Genomic DNA, 17,203 nt, shown 5'->3' on the forward strand with positions numbered 1-17,203 from the left:
TGTCATCATTTTTAACCATTCAGCAATCAACACCAGCAATCACAGAACCACAACATAATCGGATCACATCGAAACACTGCCCCTTTCTCACCCACACACTGTGTGAGATTACACTACCTAGAGTATGTTTTACTTTCAAAATGGGGCATAAATTCATCCCATTTGGTGTTTTAAATTCTTTTGAACATAATTAGGAATGTTTGTTCTTGCTGTCAATTGGGGAAAAAAATGATTGATAAAGGTGTTATGATAATCCTCTGTGTTTAACTGCAGGTGCTGCGTGATGCATGTGCATACGAAGGGGAGTTAGATTTGTCCAGGGAGTCAGATTTTGATACAACTTTCATTCACCTGGGCTCATGTGGTTTGCGCTATGCACTGGTCACTACTAACTCAATGGAATAGGAGCACATAATTATATTTCGTTAAATAAGTTGCATATAAAGTTTACGTTTCAAAATTGCCCAAATTTTGTCAACGAGCTAATGCCATTTTTTACAGTACCTGCAAAATCGAATTCAAAACTGCCCAATTGGGTGAGAAACCCCCCAATTTGGCAACACCGGCAGTAAATTGTTAAACATTCCGTTGTCCTCCTTGAATCTCGTGATATAAAAACTGCTGTTACTGCATATTTTACATTTTGAGCCAAATCTAAAAAAAAAAAAAAAGCATTAATAAATACCTCAGGTTAAATGGCTGTTTTAATAAATGGCAATCTTTTTTTTTTCATCCAATTATTTCTAAAAGAATAGTAACTTGATGCATTTTGTCACTGAAACCATGTCTTCTGCTGTGACTTTACACTATAGAAAAAAAAAACAGGGCTCCACACAATTCATTCATGTTGTTTCAACACAAATTGATTAACTATTAACAAATAGTTGGATTGAACATAAAACAATTAAGTTGTCCCCAAAAATCTCAAGAATTTAGTTGTTTTAGCTTATTTTAAACAAGTATTTAGAACAAGCAGGAAAAAAACTTTTTTTGAGTGTATATGCTAGTTTTAAATCAGCAATTCCACTAAAAACTTAAATAAGTTGAAGGACCCCATTCAAGATCATGCCCCTATAAAGCCCATGTTGTCCACAATGCAAGTTTTTGTTTCAGAATAACACGTGACCCAAAGAGGTCAAGTAAAAGTGTATATCTACACTGTAAAAAAAAATCCTGGTTGCCTTACGTTTTTAAGCTGAATCAAATGAACCTTATGAGTAATTTGAACTTAAACTGACATAAAATAGCTTGTGTAACTTATAAAATTAAATTAGAACATGATTAACATAGTTTAATGTTGTCATGACTAATTGATCATGTATTTTTTTACAGTGTAAATATTTTAATTAATTATAACTAATTTTGATTTATTATTAATAAGTAGCTGGTTCACTACAACATACTTGACTTTTTTAGAACTTCTATAAAATTGTTAAGTTTTATTGTCCTTTGATGTGATGTTCAACAAGTCAGACAAAAAAAAAATATTATAATTTCACATAAAATAATTAGCACTATATGTAAAGTGAAGTAAAATGTAAAGTGTCCAAACAATGAAGATAAATCTATGATAAATCATGCTATTTTTATATTATAAGTGCTATTTTTTTTTTCATTTTTGTTATGTCACCCCATACATATGACATATGTGAGGCACAGTTCAGTAAAATATTACATAAATGAATTGATAAAATTTCAAGAAAGATTTCAAACTACGTCAATAATAAAAAATGTTCTTTAAAAATGGTGTTTTACAAAAAAGCTTTTATTTACAGTCTATTTATTCGAACATCTTAAACATGAGTTCATTTTATTGACATTTAAAACCAACATTTTTGAGTATTAGTAAAGATGACTGAAGTGTATTTCCAAAGCAGCGATACATCGAGCTGTAGCACACCTGTAATCACCTTTCATGTAGAGGAGAACAAAGAGCTTTAATATGTGTCTCTGCTCGCATGCCGTAATTAAACATTGGCTTCTATTAATCCCTGCAGTAAATTGGAGCAAGGGAAAGATTTAGCAGGCTATTCATCATCAGACTATGTGAAGATGGCAGTTTTAATAAAAACATTCCCATGCTAGTGTATTGGGTGATCCAAAAGCAGAGTTTTCTTATTTAGAAATGAAGAACAACATTTTATAAAAGTCATTCTAGATGTGTCAAAGCAAAATCATTCATTAAGGCGAGAAATGAAGTATATGAAATGTTGGCAATCCTGCATGCAAACAAGTCAAAGGCTAAGAGGAAATTGATTATTACTTTGGACTCTGATTTAAATCTTGTCCTTCATCACAAAAGGAAGATGATCAGAACCACGTGTGTAATGCACATCCAGAAATGTTCAAGTATTTTACTCTCTCACACTTCATAAAGCTTAATTAACGTAATTAAATCCATTGACAGATTACAGATATCCTATAATGGCCAACCAATGTGTTTTTTTAATCACCTTTACTAATGTCAGGAAAGCAGGATGGCTCATATTTAATATTGTATGCTAAAATAAAAAGGGTGTAATAAAAGTGATAGGAATCAATAAGAATCTAGTAATTCCAGTTCTGATTCCTCTAACCAATTGTTTCCATTATACTTTCATTAGCAGTTTACTACTAAAAAGAACAGTTCGTTCCAAAATTAATGTTTACTCATAATTTAATCACATTCAAGTTATTACAAATCAGTATGAATTTCTGCTACTGAAGACACATGAAGATATTTTAGGAATGTTGATAACCAGACAGTTAATGCAGCTGCAGACTTGCATTAACCCAATGGAAACATTAAAAGCCATTTTTATATAGAATAGTTTGGAGCGAGTGGAGGGCAATTGATGACCGAACATTCCTTTAGTGTATATATCAGGGGTACCCAAACTTTTTCTTACGGAGTCCACAAATCCAAGCTTGATTGAAAGATGTGGGCCGAAAGTAAATATAGCAAACTGTATTATATTAAAGTTGCCATGGGTAATTTTATAATTTTTAGAAATAAAAACTACTTTAACAGTTTGTACGTACTAATGCATTCAATTTTTGTAAATGTATATTATTTAACAAATTTATTACAATAAAACCATTTTTAAAAAAATCCTTTAATTAACTTTTCAATGGATTTTTTTTCAATAAATTTTTCAATGGAATTCAATGCCAATATTCATGCCTTAATTTGCACGCTGATGTCTTCTGCTTTGTCCCCTATTCTTTAAGTGACAATATGAACATTTTTTAAAAATTTGATTAACTTACAACATTTAGTTGAAACATTAAATTTCTGTTTGCTTTTTATTTAGCTCAACAATAAAACAAACAAAAGGTTACATTAAAATAGAAATGAGCTCAGTTAAAGGCATAATCTTTAAACCTTTCCCAATCATTTTCCTTCTGACGGGTCAAATCAAAGTATACAAAATGCCTTTGACCCACTGCCCAATTTTGGGCATCTCTGATATAAATATAAAAAAATAATAATAGTAAATTATTAAAAGAGCAGTTCCCACCAATCACATTCAAGTTGTTACAAATCAATATGAATTTCTGCTACTGAACACAAATGAAGATATTTTAAGAATGTTGATAACCAGACAGTTAATGCAGCTGCTGACTTGCATAGCAGGAGTATTACAAAGAAAATACCAAGTCATTAAACCAAAGGCTACATCAACATTCTTCAAAATACCTTTTTTATGTAGAATAGTTTGCGGGAGTGGAGTGTAATTGATGACCGAACGTTCCTTTTAGTTTATAAATATATATATATATATATTGTATTGCCGAATTTTGAGAAAATTCAGTAAAAGATAATGTCAGTAGAAATGTGGTAATATAATTTAATTCTTTTATATATAATAAATCTTGTAATAATCCTTTAATATATATAAATATTACAATAATAGTGCTGTCAAATGATTAATTGTGATTAATCGCCACCAAAATAAAAGTTTGTATATACATGATGTATGTGTACTAATGAATATTGTCTATATATAAATAAAATTATTTATTCATTCATTTTCTTTTCGGCTTAGTCCCTTTATTAATCCGGGGTCGCCACAGCGGAATGAACCGCCAACTTATTCAGCAAATGCCCTTCCAACCACAACCCATCTCTGGGAAACATCCACACACACTCATTCACACTCATACACTACGGACAATTTAGCCTACCCATTTCACCAGTACTGATGTCTTTGGACTGTGGGGGAAACCAGAGTACCTGGAGGAAACCCACGCGAACACAGGGAGAACATGCAAACTCCACACAGATACGCCAACTGACCCAGCCGAGGCTCTAACCAGTGACCTTGTTGTGAGGCGACAGCACTACCTACTGTGCCACTGCGTTGCCTAAATAAAAATATTTAAAATATAAATAATAATTAAAAATATGTATGTAAATACAGGCTTTTATTTTGTTCTGATTAAACGTGATTATCTTTTGAAAGCGTTAAATAATAATAATAACAATAATAATAATATTTTTAAGGAGTTATCTCACAACTGTTGTTCACAACATTTTTTATTCTTTTTTATTCATTTTATTCACTTTTTATTCTTGGAGGGAAATCATTACATATATGTATATATATATATATATATATATATATATATATATATATATATATATATATATATATATATATATATATATATATACTGGTCAAAAGTTTGGGGTCAGTTTTTTTTGTTGTAATTTTATAATAATTTAAAAAGAAATACTGTTTATCATTGCAGTATTTATTAAATATAGAAAGAAATTACATTGTTAAATACATATTTATTAAATATTTATTTATTACTTATTAATATTTATTTATTATTGTATGTAGTTTATAATGAAATTATTATTTCAGTCATTTTTTTTTTACTATTGCCATTTAATAATAATCATATAAATAATAATAACAATAATAATTAATATTAGAGTGATTTCTGAAAGATCATGCAAATCTGAAGACTGGAGTAATGAAGCTGAAAATGTATCTTTACAATCACTGGAATAAATGATTAAATTAAATTAAAAACTACTTATATAGTGCAACATTTTACAATTTTTCAATTTGTACTGTATTTTTAATGAAATAAATTAAGCCTTGGTGAGCAGGAGAGGCTTATTTTAAAACATTTAAAAACCCAACTGACCCCAAACTTTTGACCAGTAGTGTGTATAAAGAACATTAAAAATGAATGTCAAAAAAAAGATTTTACAGTGCTTTACGTATTCTTGTAAATCCGATGATCTTTTCTATGGCACATTCTACAAATCTTTTCTCACAGAATGACAGTTAACAAAAAGGTCTTGACCCTGGCTTAGCAAAGGGTCAAAGACGTGATCTCGCATGACCTCACTTCTGCTAACTGCCCAATTACACTTGCCCAATTATTGTTTGCTTAAATGAAGCAAGCGCTTCCTAATCCCCATGTGTGCTGTTGTTAGTCTCCTGACCCAAAAACAAACATCTTAAAGCGCCACTTGTTTGCATCTTAAGCTGGAGAGAGCACCGCTAATGAATGGCGAGCACCCTTCATGATTCCGGGGAGGCCCAGTGGTCACCCAGCGCTCGTTTGTGTCAACAGAAGCCCACCGTCCAGCCCTGTGCTCTGTTTAATAAGCACTTCAATGTACTGCGATCAAGTGTGAAGGACAGCTGCTGGGGAACAGCGTGGGTCCGCTAATGACAGAATGTTGGATTAATGACCTGGGAAGATGAGCCAACAGGCCAGTGTCGGAGGTGTTCCATTCCCAGCAGGGCACTCATCGTGCGGCCTACCCCCTCTAGACCCCTCATCACCAGCCAAATCCTCCATATGCAGGAGTGTTGGATGACAGATGACATACAGTAGGGATTACCTGCTTCATACCACACAATGGGGGGAAATACTCCATGCTTACTTATAAGTAGGTCACCTTCAGAAAGAAGTGAAAGATGAGAATGCTGTTGAAAGTAAAAGAAGAGGAATCTTGGATATGAAATCAATAATTTTATGATATTTTTAAAAAGGCCCTAAAATGTGTATGTACTGAAAAGTGTTCATTTAATGCTGAATAAATAACTAAGCATGCATAAAAAAAACAAATATTTAATAATAGCTAGAAATAAAAATGCTTCATTTATTTTCAGAAAATTACAATATGTCAGTATGAACATTCCATGTTTTTAGAACTTAAATAATGTATATTATGAATAAAGTTTCCAATTTTGTGTTTGATTAAAATTTCATTTTTGAATTTTCTGTAAACTACTAATAACATTTCTTCTAAGTTTAGAATAAAACTAATTATTTAGCATATACTAAAATACTAACAACATCCTTAAAAGTAAAACCCCATTTAATATCCTTTAATTTCCCATATTTTGTGATTTCTTTTTTTTTTCATTTATTTATGCTTTAGAATTGCATTATGGTAACTTCATTGCATTATGGGATCAACATTTGATGTTGAAAAGTTTGAAAATGATACTTTTATTGAGATTTTATTATTTTTAAGAAGTGTTGGGCAATAACGCGCTGTTAGTAATGTGTTACTGTAACGACATTACTTTAGACAGTAACTAATACTTTAACGCATTATGTTTTAAATATATTAATTATCGTTACAATATGATGTGTTTGTCTTGGGCTGGGCGATTAATCAAAAAGTAATCGAAATCGACATTCAGAACCTATAATTGATCTAATGTTTCCAGGTCAATTTCTTCAGCCTTCACGCCCCTTGCTTACCCCTCGCTGTGAATGATACCGATGGTGACCTCTCAAAAAATTTAGCTACACGTTGCGATGATGCATATAGTGCAAGCTCTGTGATTGGTCAGCAATGAAGAGTTAACGAGTGTAGGTGGTCCAGAAAGGGCAAAAATAAATAAATAAAATAACCGTTCATTAATCAAAATCGAGTTAAAATATTCAATTAATCATGATTTTGATTTTATGCCAAATCACCCAGCCCAACGTTTGTCCATTACTTTGTAAATTAATTAATTTTGGCTGCAGTCTAGCCTACATCTTCCTATTTACAGCGGTGAAGCATTGTGGGATTGGTGGATGCCAACCAACCGCTGTAAAGAAGATGTATAAGGCTGTATGCATGCGAGGTAGACCAAGTGTGCGTGTGCAAGAGACTATTAACATTACTATTATTATTTACAATTACTAATATTACTATGTTTATTGTTTCAAATAAATAAGCTCACATTTGCACACAACAGCAGATTTTGCACTTAAAAGATACACAGCTTACTTTCCATAAGTTGCTGACATACTACGTTTAATTTGTGGTTAGTTTGACAATTGCTCATAAATAAAATTTTTAGGCAGCTGTTGTATTTTTGTTTTGTTTAAAACGCATGAAATTTATGGCTGTCTGTAATAGCAGGTTTTTTGGTGCTGAGTTTCACCAAATTGATTCTGAATGATAATTCAGATTACTTTCATTTATGTATTTCATGAAGCTTTTGTGTTTGTTGTATATTGTAGCTAGTTTTCATACTCAAGCTGTGAAGGAACATGTTTAAGGGTTAGATACAAACTTTTATAAAGTTGAAGCAACTTTAGTTTTTGCTTTTTTGTTTCTGAATATATTATTCAGCTGGTTTATCACCTTGTGATATTTTATTACTATGCTGCTGGTCTGACTTACTGTAAACAAATTTGTGTTTAAAATATACTTTTGTTTAAGCCTGTCTTGTGTTTTAGTTTATGCAAACATGCAAGTTAATTAAAACTGTGAAGTTGATCAACAGTGTATTCTCCATGCAGCACTTAAGTGACGTTATTTATGGGAGCATTAAAAAAGTTCTTTGGAAAAGTAACTCAAAAATTATTTTAACAGTAATGCATTACTTTTTGGTGTGCGTAATCAATAAAGTAGTTGAGTTTTTTGAATGAAGTAACTAGTAATTTTATCTAGTTAATATTTTTATAACTAGAACAACACTGGTTTTAAGTGATTAAAAGGTTAGTGTTGTAAATTACAGGACAATAAACTGCCAGTAATATACTGCTTTTTCTGTTATTTTACAAACTTAATTCTATATGTGGTATATTATTTCTTAAACAATATATTGTTTCAAACAACTAAAATATTAATTAAATTCCCTCTGTTAAACTGCACAGTTCAGTTTTCAACATCAAAGGTTGACAGAACAGCAATCAAGGTCCCACAATTAATAACCATAAATAAACAGAAAAATACATGTGAATCACAAAATACATAAACTGTTAATTATCGGATAATTTTTCTAGTAATTGTTTACATTTCAAATCAATATTTGGTGAAATATCCCAGATTTATCCCTGTTATTAAATCAAATGGAATTCCATAATAATTTAGTTGTTACCATTAACAAGAAATATATAAACAAGATTATTGTTAACGAACATTCCACTGACCTACACTAAAATCTCTCTATTGCACTGATTGCAACACCACTCTCCCCCAATTGCCCACTTACTACACCTCATCCCGTGGCAGCGAGAGTGGGGCGAGAGCAGCTCTTTTTCGGCTGGTGGCACGTGGGTGTGCTGAAAGTGAGGCGGGGAGGGAAGGAGGGAGGGGGAAGCGCTACTTTTTGCTCAGTGCTCAACGCAGCTGCCACCTCACCAACTCAACCAACAGCCTCTGCCAACCAATGCTACTGAGCTCATCTCACCACCTGTTCTAGCAGCGCCACAGGAAAAGAGAGAGTAAAAACACAGCTCTCCTTGAATAACCCCCAATCAGGCTTTTCTTATGTTCTGACAAACCACTGCCAAAAAGTCATTTTGATGAGCAACTCGATACAGTAAATAGGATACAAACATATTCCAGCATCAGGAATAATTACCAAAAAATAAAAATAAATCAGGAAAATGACTTAAAAATGTAGGAACAGATATCTAGGTACATAAAGTGAACTGAAAACCTGCAAGTGATTAAAACAGATTGTGTGAGTATAAAGCAATTACCGGAAATTTTAAATGACAACAGTCTTTGATTTCAAGGCCATCTGGTGCTATTTTAGTAATCTGCATACTGGGATTTAGTAATGGAATGATGTTAGTAATCCAATTATGTAGATTTTCAGGACGTGCACTCGATTTAACTAAAACATGTACTTACCTATAGAAAACTATTGGGTTAAATAAGGTAATTAAATAAAATAAAAGGACAGTTTACACAAAAATGAACATTTCCTCACCATTTCCTCACATTCAAGTGGTTTTAAACTACTTTTGTTAAACATATAGGATGATTTACAAAGAAATGTTGGTAAGCATCAGCCCTTGACTATTATAATTTTTCTACATTGTCAATGGCTACTGGTTTGTATGGCAATTTGATAGGATACTTCAAAAAAGTAATTAATTACTAATTTAGAAAATTATTTAAATTACTTTTCTTGATTTCACCCAACAATTCAAATTTAATTTCTGCAGCTAGCTCTCTGCAACTTTTACATGGTCGCCCACTGAAGCTAAGCAGGACTGCTGCTGGTCAGTACCTGGATGGGAGACCACATGGGAAAGCTAGGTTGCTATGGGAGACCACAAGGGAAAGCTAGGTTGCTGTTGGAAGTGGTGTTAGACCAGCAGTATGCGTTCAACCTGTGGTCTGTGTAGCCTAATGCCCCAGTATATTGATGGGGACTCTATACTGCTTAGTTAGTGCCATCTTTTGGATAAGATGTTAAACCGAGGTCATTAAAAATCCCACAATGTCCTTTGCAAAAGGGGAGGGGTTTAACCCCTGCATCCTGGCCAAATTTGCCCACTGGCCTCTGTCCATCATGGCCTCCTAATCATCCCCATATTATCACTCTGTCTCTTTTCCACCAATCAGCTAGGGTGTGTATATACATTGCATTGACAATATAAATTAAACTTCTTTAATTCATTAATTAAAAAAATAATAAGTTAAACATTATATGTATCAAAACTTGAAACATTTCTTAAACTTACAGTACATTTTATTTTTGCCAAATATCATCATTACTTTCTTACTTCATTCAATGTTTCATGGCAACTGTTCAGTTTTTGGACAAATGTCCAATCTTTAGTTCAAAAATAGAATTATATTTTTGTAGAACAAAAAAGTTACCCCACTTCTCTGAATTGATATACAGTATTTAAGAAAAGCTAAAAATCAAAAGTAATCTCTTACCTTTCATTTTCATCAGAATTACAGTAACTAGTTACTTTATAAATAGTTACACCCAACAAAGCTTCAGAATATCTTTTTTTTTTTTTGCGTTCAACAGAAGAAATAAATTCATAAAAACTTACAACCACAAAGTAAATGGTGAGTAAATTTTAAATTTTGAGTGAACTATCCCCTTAACCTTTTAACTGCCTGCATGGTTGACCATTTTGACCAAATCACTGTTAAAGTCATTTAAAGAATGATTGCTTTAAATTTTATATATTTAAATGGTTAATTTAAATAATGGTTTACACATAATCCTGTTGCACTTCCGCACTTGATTTTGGTTTTATTGTAAAAAAACAACAACAACAAAAAGAAAGCATGTGAGGTAACAAGAGACATTGGGAGTTAAAAAAGGTAATTCAAAAAAAAAAATTCTTGGTGGGGCAGTTAAAGGGTTAAAGTAATGTTCAATGCTAGATTAAAGGTATAGTACCTAGTTATTACCCAGTTTTCATTAACATCAGTGATGCATTCTGAGGTCATCTTTAGATAGACAGATTGATGTAAAGAGGCATCACAAAAGTGCTTCTTTGTCCAGCTTTGACACACATCCGGAGTAAGATAGCGGTTCACAGAGGGAGCCTGAGAGATACAGGGAGATACGCATCACTTGAACCCGGCTCAAATCTAATGGGTCTCTTACTGTGTTGCAATGCCATGCCAGAAACAGCCATCGCCGTCTGACTTTATCGAGACAGCTGATCGCCCGCACGCAACACTTGCATGTGGCAAACTGGTGGGCATGAAAGCCACAGGCCCGTCGTCATCTCCACACACATCCTTCCACCTTTGCAGAAGCTCTCGCTGCACCTTGTCGAACAGGAAGCGTGCTCCGTTGCAGCGGTGCAGCTTTTGGACGGTGCGCGATTTGCATTGACAAAGAGAAGGAAGCGAAAAGAGGGCGTTTTTCAAGTCTGTGCCTGCGCACAGCATGCAGCGTGCGGCGCGATGTGTGGGAGAGCAAGACAGGACAGTTCCTGCTCGCTCTCTCGCTGCTTTCCATGTGCTTTGCCTACTGACACACGCCGCTCACCTCGCCTCGCCTCTGCCCGGCTACAGGAAACAGCAGTATGCACGCTTGTTGTCCAATTCTGGCCTATTCAAATTCAAATGCTCTGTTATCTGGAAGTGGCATGAGGAAGAATAGATCAGCTGAGGGGCCTTGACCTGCTGAATGTCTACTGTACTGGCTGGCAGAAAAACAGGCCACATAAATACAATGTACAATACAATGTTATTTAAAGGTATAGTTCATTTACATACAGTTGAAGTCAGAATTATTGGCCCTGCTGAATTATTACCCACCCTGCATATTTTTATATACTTCTACTTTTTATTCATTTTATTTATAATCTGTTTAACAGAAAGTGCTTTTTCAACACATTTTTGAACATAATAGTTTTAATAACTAATATCTAATAACTGATTTCTTTTATCTTTGCCATGATGACAGTACATAATATTTGACTAGATATTTTTCAAGACACTTCTGTACAGCTTAAAGTGACATTTAAAGGCTTAACTAGGTTAATTAGGCAAGTTAGTGTAATTAGGCAAGTCATTGTATAACAATGATTTGTTCTGTAGCCAATCTGAAAAATATTGCTTAAAAAGGCTAATAATTTTGACCATAAAAATTAAAAACTTTTTTAATTCCAGCTAAAATAAAACAAATTAAAAAAAAAAAAAAACTTTCTTCAGAAGAAAAAATATTATAGCAAATACTCTCACAAAAAATTCCTTGATCTGTTAAACATAATTTGGGAAATATATGAATAAGAAAAAAAAATCGCATGAGGGCTAATTATTTTGACTTCAACTGCATGTATATTTTATATGTAATGTAAGTAAATGGGGTCCAAAATGACAAAAGTAATCTACAGAACATGCACTTTGTTACAAGTAGATCAATGTAGATTTGTTTAAAGAATGTTGTTATTCATTTTATTGTTCATGAGAATGTTTGAGACAGAAGTGAATAAATAATTCTTTTTGTTTTCTTCAATTAATTGGTTGATCCAGTTCGCAAACCCAAATTCGCTCATTCATTGGACTGATGAGCTTCTTACTGATCTGTCTGGTTCTTAGGCTTATGAGTTGGGTGTAACGTATTGCACAATAATGCGTTACTATATTCTAATTACATTTTTGAGGAACGCATTAATGTAACGAATTACATTTTAACTTTGTGTAATTTGATTACAGTCACTAAAGTCAATGTAATTGCGTTACTTTATTTAGTAATGTTAAAACTGCAGTACAAATATAGTTTTTATATTTACATTACTTTATATATACATTATATTAGTTTTATATATACATTACTTTGATTTAATTTAGCGTAAAAACAAAGAATGCAGTCTAAAGAACTTTTGACTGCTTTAAACTCAACCAGCAACTTGTTCAGCACTAGAACTGAAACCATTCTACCACAACACTTGTCACCAAGGAGGACACCGGCGCCCAAAAACATAGCGGCCTAACTAAACAGGCTAAATAAAATTTTTGTGCAAGATCAGGTGTGAAAGTCTCTTCTGAAAGTGAAGAGATGCGTATCTGCTTATGGGGCCATTCATATATCGCGTCTTTTGCATATGCACATATTGGGAGCGCACATACACACCTAAACACTGCAGTGTTTTTTCATACTATGGATGTCAGGGGTTACAGGTTACAGTTTTTCTTCTAAATGTCTTCATTATTGTTAAATAAAAAAAAAAAGACAAACAGGTCTGGAACAAGTAAATGGTGAGAGAATTTTAAGTTTTGGGCGAACTCTTTTAGTCTTTTGAATATGTCAAGCTGCTGTGATCAACCCACTAAAATTGTTTCTCAGCGAATATTAAATGACTGAAAGAGCTGCAGCTTATTTTGTATTTTGATCAGTAACTTTAAAGTAATTAATAATCTGATTATTTTTTTACATGAAGTAATTAGTAATGTAATCAGATTACAATTTTCCAGCCGAAATCAGTCATGTGTAATTTATTACTTTTTTCAAGTAACTTACCCAACACTGCTTATGACCACATCAAATTTTCTGATTTTACCACAGTTTTTATCATATTTTAGACCTTAGCTCCGAAAAAGTTACTTAAAAAAGTATCGTAACAAAAAAAAAGATTGTGTATTGCTTTACTGTGTTTTCATGTACCGAGTAAACAAATGTTTCAACCAAATTAAATTTGCAAAAGCAAAAGTCTCATTAGTAAATGTTAGATAGGCTAAAATCTAGGCTAAAAAGCCAGATTTACTGCATTACAATTTAACACATCATTAGTAGGCCCAGATGAAATCTGTGCACGCAGAAGTCTGCAGATTTTTAGCCAATCATTGAGTCTATTTATTAGCATGTGTAATTTTATATTCCGTTTTTTAAATAATGTCATAAATATTATCGACTAATATGAAAATGTTCATATGATTTAATCACAATACAGTTTGTAAAGTTATATATTTTGTCTTTTAGTAGATATATTACGTGAGACTTGCTTTGTTTACCATATAAGTGGATCTAATTGTATTTTGCATCGTAAACATTAAATAAGTTAAAAAGGTTTTTTTTTTTTTTTAAGTTTTTGGTTGTGATACTCACAGTAATCATTTCACATAATTTTGTTTTACAAAATTCTGAACAGAATGTCTGCAGATTCTGTCTGGCCCTAGTCATTAAGCATTAATTAACAAATTAACATTAAAGTTTTTTGTGGTTTTCATCATTTAAGATTTTAGACTAATGTTAACTATTGTAGCCTTACTGCACAATGATGATGTACAAAAACCCTATGAATACATTCTTAATTTTCAATCAATATTGCAGCATGCAAGCAGTGTGCCAGATTAACATGTGACAATGTCAATGTATAAACTATTAGACTAACCAAATAAGTCTCCAAGGTTGTACCAGTGTATATTTGTGGTCTGTTGTAAGGAATAGTTATTCCAAATAAATTGTGCCACACTGTTTTTTATTTTGCTTGGACGTTTTAGTTAATCAAGATTTTTTTTTTTTCATAATTGAAATATAAAGTAAATGGGGTCCAAATTTGGAAAAGTGCCCCATGTCATTTAAAAGTAAAAATTAGACCTAATAAGAGAAACAATGGCTGATTTAGAAGCAAACTATTCTTTGAATCACTTATTTTCAGTGAATTGGCTAATTCATTTCACAAAGGCAGTTTGAATCCCACTAATCTGGTTCTCCTCAGAGATTCAATGAAATTAACGCAACAAAAATCAGTGAATAATATCTTCCAGTCTCAAAGACCCTAGTTTCTTAAATATGGCACATAGGTAACTACATTTATAATCGCATTTGCTGCTTATTTTTGAAGCTTGAGATGTTCCAGGCCCAATTCAGTACAATTACACAAGCAGCGACCAAAACATTAGTCAAAATAGCTCCTTTACTGTTCCATGGAAAACAGACAGTCACACTGGTTTGGAACGATATGAGAGCTAAATACAAAAATGACGAAAGAGTTTTCATTTTAGGGTAACAACTCTGTTAACCTATTTTCCATAACTCGATCTAACATATCACTGTGTGTCAGAGCAAGGTGCGCTCCATGCGTGGTTACTCGTAAACGGTTTAAGTGAATGAGAGTGTATGTGTGTGCTCGTCGGTGCGTACGTACGAGTTTCCGTGTGTCTTTGTATAACTGTATGTGTGTGTGGGTGGTTGGGTGCTCTATTTCGATCAGATGAAACACCTGCACATACTATTGTTCTGCTTGGGAAAGATGAGACTGCTTTTGGTCCCTGTGCGCCGTGTGTTTCATTCTTTACGAGTGTATGTGCGAGCTGGAAACCTTTATCTGACCCAATACACTGTTGTCTTTTTTTTTTTTTTTTTGCCGTTATCTAAATAGTCGGCTGTAATCTGCAGACATGTCAAGCAGCATAATAAATTCTTAATGTATGGAATCAATACAGACGAATCAATCAGAGCAAAAGGTGAGGGTCGAGAGTCTCCCCACTGAGTTCAAATTCACTGAAAGTCCGAGTATATGTGTGTCCATTCATTTCCACACATTCGGTTTCCTGCTTTTTATGTCTGCTTCTCTCTCTTCTAAGCTCCACTAATACAGCTTCTCTATCCATCTGATTCCGTCAAGGACAAAGCAGAGTTCTGATAGGTTCCCATAGAAACAGAGTATGCATTGCTGCTTTAGGGGGCTTTTGTGTATTGTCTTCAGTGGGGTTCATACAAAAGCAGCGGGCTGACCGATAGTTCCTGTTTTTTTCTTGACCTTGAGTCATCTATGAGGTCTGGAACCCCTGCTGTCGTTCAGATCACAAGCGGTCATCATTGAGATTGCACTCTTGTGATGAGCAAGATCCTCCATTAACATTATAGGCTCAACTGCTGACAGGGGAAAGATTCATATAATCATCATGCATAGTGATTTTGCTGTGTTGCATGTTTTACTAAGTCGATCGCTCATACTAGACCGCGTCCTCCACTTAATGGCTAATGGATGACTAAATGTATCAAGGAAGGATTTAAGTGATATCAGATAGCATAAAGGAACTATAAACAGGCAGTGCATCTGGGTAAATTATGCTGTACTACTTACACAACTACGTCTCAAAGATGGAGTTTGTTTCATAGTGCACACTATAAGACTCTGAATACATTAAATATATAGCAGTTAAGCTCCTTCAGCAAAATTTGCACCATTATGTTTAGTGAACCACAAAAATGCATTTCCATCTGCTGGTATCTTCTTTAGAAAAAAAGAAAACATTGGAACCTTGGCAATGACGGCTGGTTGATTAAACAGAATTAAATCGAATCTGATTATAGCTAATATACACCATTTTGATGGATGCAAACAAAAACAATGGTCCCAGCGTATTTCCTGTTGTACATTTTTCATTTCTATAGCTTCCGAGAATCCAAAAAGAGCCACATATTGATAAATAATGCTATAATAGCTCTTTAAACCTGAAGTTATGATTAAATTGCGTCTTGTTACAGTTACAGATAACAAGCAGAAAATGTTCATAGGCCAATGACATGACCACAATAAAATGGTCTATATATAAATATAAAAATAAAGTTTAGAAAAAAATGTCAGTGTTTATTATTAAAACATTACAATATCAACATGTATTATTATTATTATAACCAGACTGATATGTATAGAAACTAAAGAAAACCAGAATACATTTCTTAGGTTATAACATTTACTAAATAAAAATTATTTTCTGCTTCCTTTAAAACTGCTTTACTGTAATGTAGTTTTTTTTTTTTTTTTTTTTTTTTTTGCTTTTTTAGATTAAAAAAAATTACTTCATGCTTTAAATTGCCATTATCCCACTCCAATTGATTAAACCTAACTTCTACCCAGAACAATTCCAGTCATGGGGGTCAATGGTTCTAAAATACACCCTTTTAATCATAAAGTAAAACAGCTTCTTATATCACTCAATTTGTTTTCTATGTTTTATTATAATGCAATATCTACATTTTAAATGATTTGTAATGCTTTTAAATAGGCTAATAAACAAATCGAAAATAATAAATGTTTTATTAAAACTATGGGCTCCATTTTAATGATCTAAGCGCAAAGTCTAAAGCGAATGGTGCAAGGTGTGCCCGAATCCACTAATGCTATTTTAAGGATGGAAGGTTTGTGCAGCAGCGCATGGTCTAATAGGGTTATACTTATTCTCTTAATGAGTTATGGCTGTGTTTTGAGAATAAAGTGCATTAAACCAATCAGAGTTTCATCTCTCATTCCCTTAAGAGTCAGTTGTGTCGTGCCATGGCGCATTTGCTATTTGAATGGCGGAATTTGTAAGTGCAAAAACTGAACGCTTCACTAACAAGAAATAGTTAAACAGACCATCTGCCGTGCGAGGATAAGGAACAAGCCTTCTCCATTTTGCCTCTTTACTTTCTCTTTACTTTTACGGTGTTGTACACACTCCACTGAAGACATCCATTAGCCTACTGTACATATATACTTTTGTTTGTCAAGCACAAATATTTCTTCCAAAACTGATTTC

General features: G+C 33.1%; 2 protein-coding genes across 10 annotated transcripts in view; one reads left to right on the forward strand and one right to left on the reverse strand.

Moving 5' to 3' along the window:
• Nucleotides 1-17,203, forward strand: part of aig1 (androgen induced 1) — a 260,128-nt gene that overhangs the window by 103,710 nt on the left and 139,215 nt on the right. The gene's annotated exons all lie outside the window — the stretch shown is intronic.
• Nucleotides 1-17,203, reverse strand: part of hivep2a (HIVEP zinc finger 2a) — a 116,318-nt gene that overhangs the window by 86,042 nt on the left and 13,073 nt on the right. The gene's annotated exons all lie outside the window — the stretch shown is intronic.

The sequence above is a fragment of the Danio rerio genome, chromosome 20 (genome assembly GCF_052040795.2).
Source record: "Danio rerio strain M-AB ecotype USA chromosome 20, GRCz13ab, whole genome shotgun sequence".
Lineage (NCBI taxonomy): Eukaryota > Metazoa > Chordata > Actinopteri > Cypriniformes > Danionidae > Danio > Danio rerio.